The 19,000-nt window shown below is 39.7% G+C and overlaps 1 protein-coding gene across 1 annotated transcript in view; it reads right to left on the reverse strand.

Annotated features, from left to right (window-relative positions):
- Positions 1–19,000, reverse strand: part of NRXN3 (neurexin 3) — a gene marked incomplete at both ends in the record, with an annotated part of 894,988 nt that overhangs the window by 817,503 nt on the left and 58,485 nt on the right. The gene's annotated exons all lie outside the window — the stretch shown is intronic.

The raw sequence follows: 19,000 nt of genomic DNA on the forward strand, positions 1-19,000 counted from the left end.
AGATACATATATATATATATATATAGAGAGAGAGAGAGAGAGAGATTTGTATTACACACTCACAAACAAAGGATCAGAATGTGTCCACACATCTTTCCACTGGGTGCTGTCCCACATTTACACGTTGTCTCGGGCAAGAGAATACGCCTAAGTATTCTTATGTAATATTCCAATAGTGCTACTGTGAAAAACCTCCATTTTACAGTGCTGATCCCTCTCACAGTTGGTTATTATCTTGCAGCAATCAAAGCAGTGGCTCATGGGCAATGATTTTTCCCATGCTTCTCACATTTCCTACACAGTTTTTACAAAGAATCATCATCCACAGCAAAAGCTGTTTCTTCCATCCTCCTTGTTTGTTACCTAGGAATAGAAAAATGTTGTACTCAAGGTTTGTGGTCTGAGGATCTCCCTTCACAAAAGTCACTGTCAGGTGCACCTCACAGTGACTCCTATCAGACCACATATTTGGAAATGTTTTTGCCTCTTTGAAGCCACCAGCTCAAAGTGCTTTGCCTGGTTCTGCCTCTAACCCCAAACAGCAGCTTAAAAAGTGCTCTTGACCATCTGGGCTCTTAGCCCAGATGAGCAAAACCTAAGAATATATATTAACTATCAATTTTTTTCGATGGAAACCACTAAAACAAAACAAAACAAAACCAAAAAGAAAAAAAAAAATAAACACCCCACACAAAAAAAACCCCACAAAAACACCACACACACACACAAAAAAAAATCTGACTTTTTCAAATTTTAAATACACCTACACTTTGATTTTCACTGTCCTTTCCTCCACCTCCCAAACCAAGGAAAAATTAGCATCACCCTTACACCCAAGCAAAAAGAACAGCAGTCTCTGGCTCTATCAGATATATTCTCAGAGCCAAGTAGATATCTTCTAGGACTTCATGATAGAGTCATATTTGGAGCTCTCAACTACAATGCTTTAAATTAACAAGGAGAATCATGACAGTCATTAAAACAATGAGGGAAATAATCAAGTGTCAGTTTTAAATTTCCCTGTTCTGAAACAAGACTGACACTTTTGAAGCAACAAAATAAGAGAGTAAAAGATTTTTTTTCTTCCACTTGTTCAGCTGAAATCCTCCACACTGTGCAAAAATCAGGTTGGGAATTTCCTGAGAACAGTCCTGAATAAAATAGAAGGGGAATTCCCTGTACTCGCTGTATCAATTCAGTTATAAAATACCACATGAAAAGCCTTTTTGGTTAGGATCCATGCATACAAAGACTCAGGATAATAGAAGAAAAGCATTTATACTTTCCCAACCTTGGGACAAATCAGAAGCAAATTTCAAACTAAGTTCTGATTTGGTTGTTTATTTATTTCTCAGAAAAACAGAATTTGTCGTCCTTGCTGCAATAAGAGGCAAATGACACAGAACACAAAAAAATCTAGAGCAGATACAGCTATTAAGTTTTGTACAGCTCTATAAACAGTATTAAGGAATTTGCATTATATGAATGAAATAATTATTTTGCTAACAAGCTCAATGTAACTATATACATAAAATTTAAAAATACAGACTGATTTAGCCAAGGCAATAAATTAAATGGTATAGTAACTACAAATACCATTTCAAACTCATTCCATTCTCCACGAATCCTTTAAAAGAGTAGGAGCAAACATGATTTAACTTCAGAAAAACATGTACAGTTCAGTATTTTCTCAGGCTCATCTTGGCCCGAGCAGTCTGAAAAAAACTTTAACGAACCTGCAGCTCAAAAATAAGAACTGAAACACTGATGACTAACTTAAAGGATGTCACCAAGCATTCATCAGTGAGAACCATCCTCTATTTTCTATTCACCAAACCTGGATTGAAACAAATGACATGGAGATGAATGGCACCAATAGCCATGTCCTGCAGCGTCTGCTCTCTTAGGTGTGCCAACATCATGCACCTGGGGAATAAGGCTTTTTCAGAGAGATAAGTTTACCATACTGTTTCAAACTTCTTGGAGTTTGAGGCATGTTGTTCTGCTCTCTACGACTGAGAAAAAATTTTTCCTCATTCTTCAAGTCCTTCAAACTCTCTCCAATTAATTGCCTAACACTGTTTCATCAATGAAACCACTAAAAACCTAACTAAAAATAAGAAGGAAAACATGATTTACTTTTCTTTTACACTTATCAGTTGCCACTACTGCATTTAAACACACATCCTTGAGATTTCTACCCCTCCTTCTCTAACTACTTCAGTTACTGTTGAACTGTATAAAACACTACTATTGTTGGCAAGTCAGCCCTGACTGACTTGGGTCTCAGTGCATCCTTCTGTCTATCAGCACGAGATATTAGATGTCCCAGTACACAGGCAAGCCTCCCTGAAGGTGGCCTCAGTACACAGAGCTTTCCTTCTTCAAAAAGGAAACTGGTAAAGTAAATGAACTGCTGATCAATTTTTATCAGAGAACAAAATTCCCTTCCACAGTCTGAAAGTCAGCAGCCTTGCACCTAGTTTTTCCCAACGAAATTCAAAGTCCACCATAAATATAATGATGTTTATTAGGGACTTAGAAATGGTTATCAAAATTAGATAAGAAAAGCAGTATAGACAAGTCTGGACAATGCCCCAAACCCTGCTAATTTATGGAACAATGCCTCATTTTTTGTCTTGGTATCTTCTCTGACACAGAGGAAACCATGAAAGACCCATCAAAAAATGCATGTATCAAAGCAGGCATATGAACAACACTTGGCAGCTCTGAAAATATGAACATCAATCATTGTTTTGTGTATGTTCTACCAAGCTGTGAAAATGAGCCTCTCAAGGCAAGGTGTGGGGGAGAATATATGTCTATTACACTCCAAGACCTCAAAAAGCAACAACTTAACAGTCTACAATGCTTTCTCATACTATAATAATCACTGAAATGCATAAACCTGTAGAAAAAGAATAGTCATAACCAAATGATGTCCCTACCCTCTTATCTTTAGATGCAATATCTATTTATGTTTCACCTTTAAGGTTAGAATTTTCATCATGAAGTTTCAGAAGCCCACAAACACTAATGGTCACCTACATTCAACTTTATCAAAAATCTTTTTAAGATGTAAGAAAGCTGCATTTCTAACTTCTTATGAACTAGAGAGGCCTAGAAGTTAAAGGGCTCACAATACATGCATTCTTTCCCTTTTTTAAATACAAGCATGATCTTATTTGTGGAAGGAAAATGTCACATTAACACCCAGAAAATTTACTTAATGAAAATAGATAAAGAGTTTCTTCAGGTTATTCCAACATGTGTCTCACATTTACACACTTAAATTTCATCAAAAAAAAAAAAGTCCAGTTTATCAACTAGTCTTTTAAGCCTTTCTTCTAGCCTATGTTGATCCTTTGAATCCACGTCATCAGAAGCAGTATTGATAAGGACAGTAGAACAGAACAGCATTTTACTCTGATAAGGACAGTAGAACAGAAAAGCACAGCCTTGGAGAAGCAGATAAAGGATGTAACCTGGGCAAATAGAAGTCATGCAGAATGCAAGAAGGATTCCAGCTCAGCTCTGCAAGGCCCACAAAGCAGAAGTTATGCAAAACAACAATACTGTGCTTACTCCACAGCACAGGTCAAGGAAGAGCCACCTACGAAGGACACCAGACACGGCAGACAGACCCCCAGAGAACCACATAAAGACTTTCAATAAAAGGTGCAACTATGTAAAATAAAGTGATACAAATACATCAAGTATGGGGGGGATAGCTAATAAATATGTAATCAGTGTGCATAATCAACACTCTGTTTACCCAATGCTCAGGCCACTCAGAGGAAGGATCCTCTGAGTGACCAGCACACTGTAATAAAGAATGCCTGCCTTCTAATACTCAAAACTGTGCTAGAAAGTTTCTGTCTGGATGATTTTAGTACCAGTATCAACTACAAAAGGGAAGGAAAAAAAGGCACTTCTGTTGCCCCTGGTAGTAGCCTTCACCAGGGCTATCTGATCCTGAAGTTTATCCAGTACTTTCCAAGGAATGACTGTGCATCAGCAGTGACAGAAATAATAGCTCTGCAGTGTCAGCAACAACAGAAATGTACAAACTCAAGCATCCCATTCCTATACAAATATTTCTGCTTAACTTTTCTGCAAAGAGTTGCACTATTTTTTTATTCTTTTTTTTTCAATGCCCAAAAGACCACCACCAGAAGAATTTCCTAAGTATATAATGCAATGGAAAATTCTGGCACAAGCTGCAGGTCCTCCTAGCAGGGCTAATCACACCTCGAGGTGAATCAGGACATCTACTCACTCAGTTCCAGTCTCTTCTTCTGGGATTAATTACTCAGCAAAAGAGACTGCAAAATGGCAGCTAGCACAATCACATCACTCATACAAGACAAACTCAGCTGTTCAAATCAATATTTGTTAGCAGGCAGAACGAGCCAGTTTTGAGAGCGTTCTAATTAGACAATAGATATTATTACAAAACACCTGCAATGTTTGTAATTGTTTAAAATAATGAGAATCAGTATTCGCTTCCAAAGGCACCATATGGTAAATGCTCATTCCAGGCAGGCGGTCCTTCATAGGCTCTCATTAACATTTTTTTTACTCCAAATGAACTTGTTCTCAGTTAATGCCTCGGCCGCTGGTTTGCCCTCTGCACGCTGACCGCCCCCAACCCGGCCCAACCGCGGCGCCTCCTCCCCGCCGGCTGCGGGACCCGCTCCGGCTCGCTCGGGAGGTGTCGCCGCCAGACGAGCAGCCTCCCTGCACTTGCCCGGGCTGCAGAGTCTCCGAGGCCCTAGAAGCCATTTTCAGGCGAGCAGTGCTGCTCAGTGTTCCTCAGCTAGTGTCACACACGCTGGCCTGGCACGCAATGCTGGCGGCAAACGCTGCCCCACAGCAGCGCTGTGTCCGCGGGCCGGCAGCCGCGGCCTCCGAGCCGAGCGGGCCCCACCGGCACCGCCTCAGCGGCGCCCGAGTCCCTCAGAAATCCACAGCAATTTCTTCATAAATGGGGAAAATGAAGCTTTACGTTCACATACTGCTTAATGTCATTGAAAACAAATATATCTTTTCTGTAAGTCATATCAGCACATCTGTACGTTTCAAGTCACTGATTGTATTTTCTAATTGTAAGAAAAGCAGGTTAAACAGTCGCAGTGTTGTAGAAACAATATATGATAACAAATATAAAAATCCCCATAAGGTAGCTATTGCCATATCTCTTTTACAGAAGGATAAATTCAGATAGAGTCTGTCCACACCAAGATAGAAATTATCACAGAGACAAATCTTCCTGTGCTGGTATGAAAACAGGCCTGTGTCTCCCCCAGGCACACTTTGTGCAGTGACTCCTGGGAGCTGCTCGGGAAAGGAAAAGAAGGAAGATAAAGGAGTTGCTGCTTTACTTCCTCCCCTTAGACAGCAAGAAAAAGAAACCAGATTCCAAAAAAATTGTAAATATATTATTTTACACATCAAATCATTTAAGGTTCTTACCCACATTCTTTGTGAGTATAACTACTTAAGATGCCAAAGAGAAAAAGAGATTCAGGAAACTGAGGAAACAGATAAATCTTGAGATTATATAATTCTAAATTTAGATAAACTTGATAAGGTTTTGCTGCTAAGCAATAATTGCACAGAACTGTGTTTACCTATCAACTTCCATGCCTGGGATCTCCAAGCATGTTACTTCAAAACTATTAAAACACTGCTCCCATCCCAGATACGCAGCCACCTTTCCTACAGTATAGAGGCTGCCTAAATGCATTCTGCAGATTATCTAAGACAGACATACAGACTGAACTGTAATCAATTCAAGCAGCAGGGGAAAGGCAGAAATGGAATTGAATCACCTGAGTTGGGAATTAAGACTCTGGGGTGAAAACTCCAAGACTTCCAGAAAAAATATCCCTAGATTTTAAAAGATTAAAAGTAAAAAGGGCCTCCTTTGAAATATCCAACCACCAGTCATGGTACATTTAGCTGTGGCAGTGGACATTAGTTTTGAGTAAACTTGGGGAAGGAAAAAGCCTAACAAAGATCAGATGATCTTTCAAGATGCCTTCCAGCCTGAGCTATTCTATGATCCTACTAAATCATCAGGGCAGATTTGTCTATTTTAGAGTATGATATTGTTATAAAGACAGTGATTTTTCTGCCTTTATTTTAGTGTTTGAGATTTTGAGAAAGATTAAAACTTCAGATAAATTTTTTCATCACCGAAATGTATCAAGTGGCTTTTTGAGGCTGCTACTAGAAAAAGAAAAGTAAGCATTTGAATTTAGGCATGTAAAATTAGATTTTTTTTCTTTTTTGCTCACGTCCCCTTGAGAGAAACTAAATTTCATTAAAGAAATTTGTCAAAAATATATTTTGCTGAATGTTTTGATAAGCTCTACTTTAGCCCTGCTATGGACTTGTCACAATAGAGAACCCTGGGAGATATCAATAATGCATGTGCCACTCTGCTGCCCTTTCAAAGCTGCAGCAAGTGATACACCAAAGGAGGTGCAGATGAAAAGAGAGGGCACTGCTCCTGGGTCTAACCATAATCAACAGACCCCCCAAATTGGGCAGCTGTGAGCTGCTAGATCAAAATACACAAGGCAGTCTTGCCACCCCTCCACTGAGGTGTTTGAAAGCCTGGAGGCACAAAGGTGGTGCACCATCACCCTTGCTGTTTTACTTACTGGTTGGTGTTTCCCTGTTGCTTCTCCTGAATATGTAACCCTGATTTGGACCAGTATTTTGTCAGTAATCTTTTCCCCCAGCTTTTTTCCCCTGTTCATTCAGCTTAGTTAGAATTATATGACCATATCATATCCCAGAAAGAGATAGATAGCACCAGGAATGTTTGTTTCATGAAACAGCAAAGCCAAAGAACACAGTAAGAAAACCTGAGGCAGGATTTATTACAAGGTTTATCCTTGTCCAGGGTTTTACACTTCCTCTTCCTCATTCATTTTATTTTGAATATATGTGGATTGTTGCTCTGAATTGTTCTGGTAAAGCACTGCCTGCTAAAGAAAATGTGATCACAAACTCTCTGGGCACCGGCATTTGTCACCATGATTGCAATTCACAGCAATACATAAACTTTTTAAAACGCTGTGAACATAGCTTCAGGGGGTTAATAAAGCTGCTTTCCAGTCCCCTAGCTCCTTCCATTGATAACTTATTCAAATTGTAATTGCTTGCAGTGTGCACCCTATATCACATAACTACTTCTGTTACACATACTCCCTGGGGCCATCCATCACCCCTGCCTACCAGCACAGCCCTTGTTCTTGCCCGATGAAGGCAGCCAGGGTACCTCTCACATGTGTGGGTTTGTGCCCACCCTCAGCTGACACCCTCCAGCCACGGCTGACTCTGTCCTGCATTTAGCATTTCAAACTTCCTTTATCCTCAAGTCCAACTCAGTCCATTGCTTACAAATCAACACTTCAGCAAGTACTTCCAACAGACCTGTATGTATTGCACATGGAAAAGAAGCTTTTTTTTCCCACCTTTTCTCCCCTGGAAAACTCAAAGGCCAAGTTTCCTCTCATTCCTCAGTTCCATCAGCCTAACTCTGTATTTCACAGATGTAAGTCACTGCTTCCTTGGCCTGAGAGTACAAATAGCAATGTACTGTCGAAGGAGATAGAATGTTCTTTCCAATCAGGAAAAAGCACTAAGCAAAACTACATCTTCAGAGCAGTTTTAAGGCACAAAAACTGAAAGGACAATATCACAAAGGCAGACAAAGCTGGGTAATCTTCCCTAACCCACACTCCTGAGTCGTACACTTCAAGACTTACTAGTAGTACATGTTTTTATCTTTGTCATTAATTTTATAGCGTTCAAAGTTATAGTAGGTTTTTTCCCTTAGATGCATAGGAGTGTATGTAGTCTGAAGACTTCCCAAAAGCATTTTAAATGAGATAGACTACTCTAATAGTAAGGAGATGCTGTGTCCTGCAGCAAGGAAAATTCAAGCTTGACTCAGATATGTGGCAGAAATCTCTGTGCTGTGTAAAGACACAGTAAATAAAATAGTGGGCCTTTTTCAACATGGCCTCTTTTGGCTTTACTTTTGAGTCCCACACTTATCCCTTGCAGAAGATCTGTGATTTGACCTGCAGCTTCCAGGCTTGGATGTCATAACAATATTTTGATACATCTTAATTGCAAGACTTCACACCCTGAATTTCTAGTGAAGGCATTTCTTTAGGAAAAAGATGACAAAGAATAACAAATACTGTAACTTAAAACTAACAAGATGCTTCAAAACATGTTGGTATTTTGAAGGACCAAGGTGCTTCACCAAGAAAATTTACTGTTTAACTGTTCTTCTTTACGTACAGATCTTTATAGCTCTGCATAGTGGGTTTTGCAAGGAAATTAATCCTCAAAGCATCCCAGAGTGCATGTATCAGTTCAACTTCATAGACCAAAAATGCAAAAAAATCAAGAGGGTGGGTTGTAAGGCATGCCCCAAAGCTATACAGAAAGTGAGAGATCTGGTACTATTACTCTTGCAAGTCTTCATCTAACATCTACACCCAGCTACTCCCAAATGGTGTGTTCAGCCTCACAAAGGGGAACAAAGCTAATACAAACTAAAGACACATTTACCTGGTCATCAAGAGGCAACCCTAAGTTGCAAGCTGTGATGTGAGATGTGAGCTAGTTCTGCAAAGAAGCAGTGTGGTCACCTTATCTCAGGTGTGGTGCTACACTAACAAAAGTCAAATTTAACCCATGAGCATCAAGTGTCAAGTTCTGTCAACCACCCTGAAGAAAATCCTCACATCTGGATGACTTAGATTAGGAAGTGTGTGGCAATATGCTTGTCTCTACCAGAACATACAGCTATGCTCTAGAAAATCTTAGTCCTGAAACACATTTACCCTCAAATCTATTTGACTTCAGCAGATGTTTTTTCAGTGATTCTGACACAACGTTAACAAGTGGTTGGGATATACACTGGGCCAGACAAGTCCTTTCTTTTTCTGTATCTCTTAATGATGTGTCTTTCTCCTCCTCTAATGCCTATTTGCTCTGTAGGTTTACATTTTTTAGCTCAAGGATTGTCTCTTACTGAGCAGATGGATAGCACCAGGCTGAACACGTAAGTGCTGCTGAAACACACACCATTATAATTTCCCTAGCAGAATATTATACCAAAACATCCCCCCTCCTTTAGTGACCTCTCACTGAAATAGCTTGTGTACTATACTATTACATTTGTTCAGAAACACTATACTGGCTTTTGCTACAGATATTCTTGGTGCTCTGCACATGTACTGAGCCAGCAGAGGTGCAAGTTACAAGGAAAATGTGGTAGGTCTTAAGCCAAAGCACTGTATTACTTTTAGCTCATGGCTGATTAATTTAATGTATGAGAAAGGAAGAGATAAGCATTTAATTGTTACTAGAAGTGGAGAAGCTGATCAGAGCTGAATTAGTAAAATCTGTGACCTAATTTCATTATTGTTGTAATGTTCTAAAAACTCAGAGCCCCTGCTCCTGCCAAAATGAGGCAGACTGTTCTTTAGACAGCCTTCTGCAATGGATTTTCCCTTCTTCTCCCTCTCAAACTCAACATTGTTTCTAAAGGAAGGTGACCAGCCCATTACGTTGTAATTACTACCATGCTGCCAAGAGATACTATATCCTTTATTTTTTGTGTGTTCAGGCAGTTTTTCCTGAAATATCAGACTTGAGGTTCTACACTAATTTCATCCTAACAGTGTCTGACAGCAGCTCTTCTAAGTGTCCCAGAATATGCATATGTACAAAGCGCATGCTAGATACTGTATGCTATGTATTTATATGTTATCCCAAAGATATATATGTTATCCTACTCAAGTCTTCAGAATAATCAAGTTGTAAGACCTTGGAAAAACTGAGACAGGGTTGGATGTGACATTCAGGCGTCCTAGCAGAAATGAACCTAGACCTCTATTCCTCCAAAGAGAATTTTTCCAGCAGCCTAGCTCTAACACTGGGGACATGCCTTACTTTAGGGTAGAATCAATGTCTTTTCCCCCAGATAAACAAATATATTACCATTCCTTTACCTTCTTCACTTCCCTTTGGGAGATCATGCTCTGCATGAAGCCAAAGGGAGGAGATTTTTTTAATCTTGGGGAAAATAAAAGTGTACCAAATTCTGCTGCTTATCCAACAGGAGACTTAACACTCCCAAGCAGGACTTCTTCAAAACAAGACTGCTTCCCCCTTGCAACTTATATTACCAGAGAGTCTGTGATTAGCCTGATATTTTATCTCTGACACTGTGAGAAATACTGCTGCCATAAACCTTGCAGTCCTTAGTAAAAGTGGAAGTACTTGGCAAAAGCTAATAAAATGAGGAACAATGACAGCAATCTCCAATGAATACCTAAGGAACAAATGAGCCAGCTGCCCACGCAAATGCACACACACTGAAGCATTTTTTCTTCACATGGTGCATACACCAGCAGAAAATGTATCATAAGGACACTGCTATTTTAACTTCATGCTATACAAAGCACCAGCAGGGAAAGGGATGAGGTGCTTTCACAGATCCTTAACTCCTGATTCACATTTCTCTTTATAAACTAAGTTTAGTATCTAGCTTATTTATTAAATGGTCCTGTTTTTTCCTGGATTCTTACCAATGAGAGCAAGAAGAGGAGACTGTGTCTAACATCCTACAAATGCAACAAAACTTTCTGTCCTCTCTTTTACACCACATCTACTTTTCTTCAAACTCTTGAGCAATAAAATACAGCAGCTGAAGAGTAAGGAAATAGGAAGTTGAAACACTTAGGGCTGTTCCAACCATTCATGGTGATCAGGGAAACACTCTTATGCCAGTAGTTCCAGCTCTGGAAAAAGAGCAAGGGAAAAACTAAGCTATCCCAGCAGAGGAAGCAGAAAGATATAGGCATCTAATAGGCCTACCAATTCAGCTAGGACATCATGAAGCATTTTAAAGATGAGAGAAATTTTGAACCTTGGAAATACTGCAGCAATAACATGATCTTAAAGAGCTATTATTCAAAGTTCCTGAGAAAAATTGCTCACTGTTCTCTTTCACTGATCTCTACGAGTCCCCAGTATCAAAATTTGGAGAAATTCTGAAAATACAGGGTGTAATATTCACTTCTAGAAGTTACCCGCTGAAATCGCTAGACCTGCACAAAACTAGAAGACACCATTTAGATCTAAGGAAAGAATACTTTGTAGGGACAGTGTCAAGGTCTATTCTTCCATTTCTTGTAGGGTTGGTCTTGCAGTGTTTAAAAGGGGTACTTTGTGGCATGCTCCAATTTAAAACATTTCCGGATCAAAATTATTGTTCCAGCTACTATGCCTGCAGCATTTTGGCTGTACACTCCATTTGCTGTTAAGAAACGTGTTTAATATCACAATTTGAAATTTGTTCAGTTTTTGGAAACTGAAGTGCAGTCAGACAATACACTCATATGGCTACTTTCAATTCTATTACAACACTTTTTTTATCTCAAGAGTTATGTGGCAGTACTCACACCCATGGGAAGCCTGGTTCCTCTTATCAGTAAATCAAGTCTCTCTTCTTTGGACAGTAATTCAGCAGCATTTTCTCACAGCTGTGAATTCTCCTCCATTCTCCCTTCTTCCTGCAGAATCCCACTGATGATCAGTCTCACCAAGTATATTAATATGCTCCACCATATTTGGCCTTAACTTATTTGCATTACTCTAAAGCTTCATGTGATCCAGTTTTGGTCTGCTCCTTGAAAGATACATCAAGGCCTCTGTACAGATGAACTGTGGGGTTCTGCAGCAATGTCTGTCACCATAGTACCTGTCCACATATTCGCACAACTCACCTACAGATGCTCATTCTTAATATTAAGCCTTTAGTTGCTTATTTTTGCAGATTTCAGAGAAAAAAAACCAGAGGTGGCATCCTCAAGCTGGAACTTGCCTGTATTTAATACTCCTACACTTGCTTTCTTGGAGATCTAAAGAAATTAAGGAGAAATCATCAGCCATGCAGTGCCTGAGCCTCTTTGAAGTAACCACAGGCAAGGAGGCAAAGACCTTAATGAGACAACCTATCCCTTCCTGTTCACAGCAAGACTGAAATCCACCACTTAATTTTGCTGTCAGAAGAAAAGAGTAATCAATCATTGCCAGCTAAGGTATCTTTATTCATAGTGATGACCTACATGAAAAAATGCAAAGATATAATTTTCAACTCCCCGGCCTAAACAGATCCTTCCATATAAATCTGCTGCCATTAAAAAATTAGGAATTACTACAGTGATGAGGAGAGTAAATCAAAGAATCATAGAATGGCTTAGGTTGGAAGGGACCATAAAAATCATTTAGTTCAACCTCTCTGCCATGGACAAGGACACCTTCCAATAGACCAGGTTACTCCAAAACCCATCCAACCTGGCTTTGAACATTTCCAGAGATGGGGCATCCACCACTTCTCTGGGCAACCACTGTTCCAGTGCCTCACCATCCTCACAGTAAAGAATTTTCTTCCTAATAGCCAACCTAAACTTACTCTGTTTGAAATCACTCTCCCTTATCCTATCACTACATGTCCTTGTAAGAAGTCCCTCTCCATATTTCTTGTAGGCTCCCTTCATGTATTAGAAAGCTGGAATTAGGTCACCCCAAAGCCTTCTCCTCTCCATGCTCAACCATTCCAATTCTCTCAGAATTTCTTAAAAGGAAAGGTGCTTCATCCCTCTAAGCATCTCAGTGGCCTCCTCTGGACTCGCTTCAACAGGTCCGTGTCCTTTCTGCGCTGGGGACTCTGGAACTGGATGCAGTTCTCCAGGTGGGGTCTCATCAAAGCTGAACAGAGGGAAAGAATAACCTCCCTTGACCTGCTTTCCACGCCTCTTTTGATTAATAATAAATAATTCCATCTTTTTTTAAGAGATAATGTCTCTATCACAACCATAAACCTAAACATAAGGTTCATCAGTACGTGTGGCCTTCCACCTTCTGTCCTTCCAACCTTCTCTGAACTACCTGCTCCCTACAACATTCATTTATCAAGAAGATTCTTTCTTTATATTGATTAGCCTTAGTCCCTTGAACTCCAAGACAGTTGTCTTGATGTACCCCACCACAGAGTGTGGCCTCTGTGATTACACAGGGAGGCCCCAGTCGGCTCCTGTCCCAAGACCTGAGATTTATACATGCCCCGTCTCCTTTTGGCTTGGCATTATCTGCTCTGCCAATGGCCTGAGTCATTCCCTTTAAGATGCTACAGCCCCACGGTGGGACTGACAGACTGTGATGAAGAGGGACAGAAGAAGGGGATAGGTGCTCCCTTTATTTTATCATTGCATTTACCCAAGCACTGCAAGGGAAATGTTACCAGGAAGCTGTTAAAGGGCAACTTTTTCTGCAGTCACCGATACATCTCTGTGTGACATTTACTCTGTGAGGAATGATTTATCCCTTCAGAAGGAAAGGCCTGAGTCACAGCTCAGCAATAACAAGTAAATCACCTTCTGGAGGAAGATAATGGCTCTGCCTACCATAGGGCTTTTTAAAATTTATCAGACAAAACTCAACCCCATTCTTGATGAATACTTAAATTTCATGTTTAGAGTATGTATGGTATTAATGCCCAAAAATAGTCAAGAATATCTCAGATATATACCCTCCTCTGCTACTAATTCCCTACGGGACCCTCTTCCTCCTCTTCCCCTTGGAACACAAGACACTAATCATTCCCTAGCCCACACACTAATTGTGGGAACACAGCCAATACTGACAAAGAAATCTGACTCACAGACTGGAAGTGCCATTGGGAGAGTAAGGAGTAGCAGCCTCTCACTTTTCTACTACTCCAACAGAAACCTAATAGAAGAGCCAGGATCAGGAGAACAGACTGAACTGTACTGAGAAACTTTCTAGCACAAAATTCCTCCTAGCACTACAGAGCCTGACAGAAGAAAAAAAAAGGAAAAAAAAAACAGAACATAAATTCAACAGTATTAATAAATTATATTCACCATTAGAATGCTCTTTAACACTTTTCCCTGTGTCTTATCAGGTTACAACAACTTATGTTCTGCCCCAAACTGCCTGCTATTCACTATAAGATTATTCTCCAGTCATGTATTCTCATTATTTAGCCTAATCTACTTTGAAGCGATTTGAGCTCCAGTTTCTGCACAGGTTTAACTCTGATCACTTACAAGTGGAATCCTCCAGATATACACAACATCTGTGTAAGTACAAGAAAAGACGCAGAAGAAACACAGGGTCACAGCTAAGCATGTACTGGAAAAGTGCTACAGTGTGACCTTGACAGAATTACCAGAGGAAAGGAGAGAAAGATTTATACCTATTTACATTATCCTTTCAAACCAGGAGCAATTTCCCCTTACTTTAAAACACTGAAATTTCCTATGAGATTTGCTCATATAAAAGATGCAAAATGAAACGTTAGCTGCAACCCCTTAAGCCTAGAAAATGACAACACAGCATTAATGATGTCTTGTTTTATTATTACTAATAAACCCTCTCTCAGACAGGATTAAAAGCTAAAGGAAGTCCAGTAGTTGTACCTCCACAGGGGAACTTAGGTGTCCAGAAATTTTCTGGCATTATTCACTGCTGCAAAGAGCAAGAGTCATATAATAAGAGTTTCAAGTTACCTGTCCTGCTTTTACTGGTGGCCTTTTCTCCCTCCTGCCTCACACTTTGAACATGCAGTCTCATAATTTCTGGGTTGCAATACACCATGCATACTCCCAGCAGCATCCCTGGGAAAAAGGTCTGTCCTTCCACAGTGTCTAAAATCTGGTTCTTTGATTACTCCTGTCAGTATACTCCCATAGCCACATTGTGCTGCAAAACCCCTCTCAACTAAAACCATTCTTTGAGCCCCCCTGCACACTCCAGAAAGCCTTCTTCCTCAGCCTTATGATCCAGGCCTCCCAGTGGAACACACTGTCCTTTGGTCTGAAAATTCTTGTCTGAGATCATCCACCGAAGGAGAGAATTAATTTTAAGGAGACAGTGACATTGTAAGCAATAAGAAAAATTGCATCTGCCATGCAATCATTAAAAATTCTGCTTAAGAAAGAGCAACTGCATTTGGCTGTGTATCACAGGTCACTATGGACACTACTCTTCTAGGAACAGCTGCAGACTAACTGCACTAGCCTGTGAAAAGCCATTCTGTATCAGAAGTGTCCCAAGGACTGCCAAAAGGTCAAGAACTACAGGAAAGAACACCTTCTTACACTCAGCCTAAATGCATATCCTGCAGCCAGTGAGATCAAGAGTTCTTTGACTACTCAGTGAGATAAATCCATCTGCAAAAAAAGACCTTATTGCAGAGGAGCAGTGTCTTGAGAACAGACAAAAAACCTGTTAGAAGAAAAATCACTTTTCCAGGCAAGCAATGCCATGCTGTCTGTGTTTTAGCATGCATAGACCACTTGGCTGATGTGAAGCTTGCATTTGGTAAGAATGAAAAGGACAAATTGTAGGCATAATCAAATCCAAAAGTGGCCAGCAAAGAATATGCAATACATACATTTGCTTATTTACAAGGGGACCCATCATGTCCCCCCGTTCAGTACTTACCTAGACAGCTTTTATGGTCTTTTGGAAGCAATAACAAACGTTAACAGACTTCAGATCAACTCAGAATTATAATTTTGTATTACAGTTCATCAGTGGTAAATCACTCTTATTCCCCCTCTTAAAAGACAAAATCTGACAATATTTCTCCTGGGACATGTCTCTAGTTATTTGACTGGAACAATCAACTTCTTGAAGGACAATACAGGAAGTCCTTTTTTCCTGAAGAGTGTTGGTAACAACCACTAAACAGGTCAGAAGGCACACAAAGACAGCTATGACCGCTATCACTACAGCAGAAATATGCATTCCCACTAGTAATGTTGGATGACATGAGCCACAAAGTTTATTTTGATATATGATTTCACTTCATCAGCGAGGTGGCTTTCAGATCTTCCTTTCTAAATCAGAAGAGTATAAGGATTAGTTTTTTGTGACTACTAGAGGGCTCTTTGGAAAGCAGTTCTGTGATGTTTGCAACCAGAAGAGCTGCTGGCACTTTTGGTGGTTTTAGAACAAGATCACTTGGTCATAATGTCTTTTTCCATCATTGTTCCTTTTTATCATTGTAAATATTTAAGAGCTTCTTTGTACTGATCCACCAAACTATCTCTCTTCGCCTGCCGTTGCAAGCCCTTGGACACTCCATGAATCCAGTGTCCAGACTGTTTGCTCCACTGCACAGAAATGCCATCATGCTGAGAGTCGTTTGGCAACACCTGCCAGTGATGACTCTGTTTTATAACAGTCCATTAGCACAAAGTTCTTAATGAAAATGAAAGCTGGTAATGAAGCCAAAAGGCAGCAGCAGTCTCTAGTCTGGGGAGGGTAATTAAGCTAGAAGAGATGGAGTGACTGAAGAACAAAATTAACACACAGAAAAAGAAAAAAGAGACCTGGTAGTGCATTAGCACTAATGCAGTAATGGCAAACCATCCAGTTTCCTTTATGAAAGCGTTTTGTTTGATTTGGTGGGCTATTTTTTAATTGCTAGCTGATACAAGAACAGCTTATTGCCCCCTTAGAGATACCAATGTCACCTAGAGCAACACACACAGGATTTTAACATGGAGCAGATGAAGAGCCTCTGGAAAATGATGGAGATGAATATATCTATATTGTGATACAGCTAAGCTTTGGAGAAGGGAAAAAAATTTAAGTTAACCTCCTCTAAGTTGCCATCTCATTTTCACTAGGTGTGGAAGAGAGAGACTCCCCAGAATGGCTTACGTTCAATAAAATTGTCAAAAGTCAGTGGCTTGCATCTTTTCACTTGCTAAAATACTCTATAAGCTGTTGATGTAGTGCTCATTGCTAAGATGTTCTCTCTTGCCACTGGACCTAGAAGACTTTTAACCAATTGAACACTAACCTTTCTACATAATTTCTCTGAGACAACCCTAAGATAATTCCTTCTTCTCCTGTGTATTTATGATCCATACAAGTTTGGAAATAGCTTTCATATCTTGCCACTTTCTCAGCATGAAGACCTAGCATACATACAAGGCCTTTGTCTGCTCCCTCTTAATCAAGTCATACACCATCTTAATCATCAACCTTTTAAAAATACTTAGAATTTGCTTGACATATCTCCACCTTACAGTATTAAGGTCCTTAAAAGTTTAGTCTAGGTGCAATTTATCAGGTCTCTTTAGAGATGAATTATCCACCTACTGCTTTATGAAGGATGTCATGACACTTAGAAAACAGCATAAATGTTGCCTGTCCACACTGATGATTGCAATTCTTCCCATTCTACTCAAATCTACATAATTCATTAATATGTCATTTCTTCCCTTCTTTGTGACCACTAAGAAAAACACTAGACAGAAATGACAGTAACTTCCAATTTGTCTAGCCTTCTCAGTTTATGAAAATGCTGTTGCATTTTGAATTACTAATTTATTTTAGAAAACTCGTGTTAAAGCCAAATTTTAATTGTGGGGTTTTTTTTAAAGTAGGGCATTTTGTAAAATAACACATTGGAGTTTAAACAATCACTATCTTCTTTTCATCCACTAATTCTGTAACTGAGTCCAAAAGTAATCAAATGTCCTTTATGAGTTTTGTTTATTAAATGCCGCTGATAATTGCTAATGGTTCTGTTACTCCTTATAGTTACAAAATCATAATTTTTAATATTGTTTCCATTATTTTATTAAAAGCTGATAATGCTTTTAAGAAACAGTTTGAAAGTTAATTCATTTGTTAATTTTTTGTTTGGGGAATGACTCAAATTAAGCCATGCACAGAATCTAACTGTTGAAAAGCTTCCACAGTTTTTGATTCTCCTAAGAGTGTAATACAAAGGACCAGAAGAGACACAAGCCAACAACTAGAGATTATATTATGATCATTATGCTATTGTAGTACAGTTAAGGCATACACACAACGTACCACAACTTCTAGAAAAATCCAGAAAGGTTTAACAGCCTCACAGAACAAAAGACTGATGATCCCACTGTCTGTGGGTTTGGCTAATTTTTATGTATTTCATTATCATCCTATAGAGCACAAAGGTATCTCATGGACTTCAGGGTCTCATACACTAGAAATCATAATAGGAAAGGTGTACTTAAATCTTTTTCTTTGAAGTAATGCCTGAAAGGTGGCAGGGAAAGAGTTAGAAAGGGGAAAATATGAATCCCCAATGCCTTGTGATAGAACAAGAGGAATTTTCACTTTCCTGCTCTAAGCAGCCCACCATGCCAACACATGACAGCAAGAGGTGCTAGGAGTGGATTAGAGACTCTGACACTCCCTGCTCCATTCCCAGGGTGCCAACTGCCCCTGCTGAAAATTCATATGAATATTTCTAACCATTTCCAGCAGCAGCACCAGCAGAGAGCTCTACGAGATAGCAGGACAGCCTCCTGCCTGCTTTGGCTCGGACATCACACCCTGGGAAAACTGGGGATCTACAATCAAACCTCTTCAGGAGTGGATTGAATAACTGTCTCTGTTTACAGTTGTTCATGTGGCCTCCCAGTCACCACCAGGTAAACACCTGAACCTAGGGAATCACTGGCCTGTAACTAGAGACTGGCCATGTAATAAATATGCTGCTCAATAAAAAGACAAATAAACTTGTAATAAGAGACTCATTAATCAATCTTGTTGTTTTGATGTTTCCTTCCTTTCTTCAAAGCACTCTCTTAACCAAGTGAAATCTTTATGTACAATGAAGTTCATCTCCCCATTTCCTGGCAAGCCAGTGTCTCAAAGTAGGGACTTTTTCATTAATGTTATATGCCTGTGAAAGACTAGGGAAATGCAACAGAAGCAAATTCTACATTGCCTAAGAATAATATCATTGCTTAGACCAACTTCTAAATAGGTCTTTGATGTGACTTGCTGTACCTAGTGTGTTCAGCTGAAAGCTTCCTTAGCTCAATAGCTCTGTGCCAACAGGAATCTGAGTCTCTGGGCT

This window comes from Fringilla coelebs, assembly GCF_963513975.1.
Source record: "Fringilla coelebs genome assembly, chromosome: 6".
Taxonomy (NCBI): Eukaryota; Metazoa; Chordata; class Aves; order Passeriformes; family Fringillidae; genus Fringilla; species Fringilla coelebs.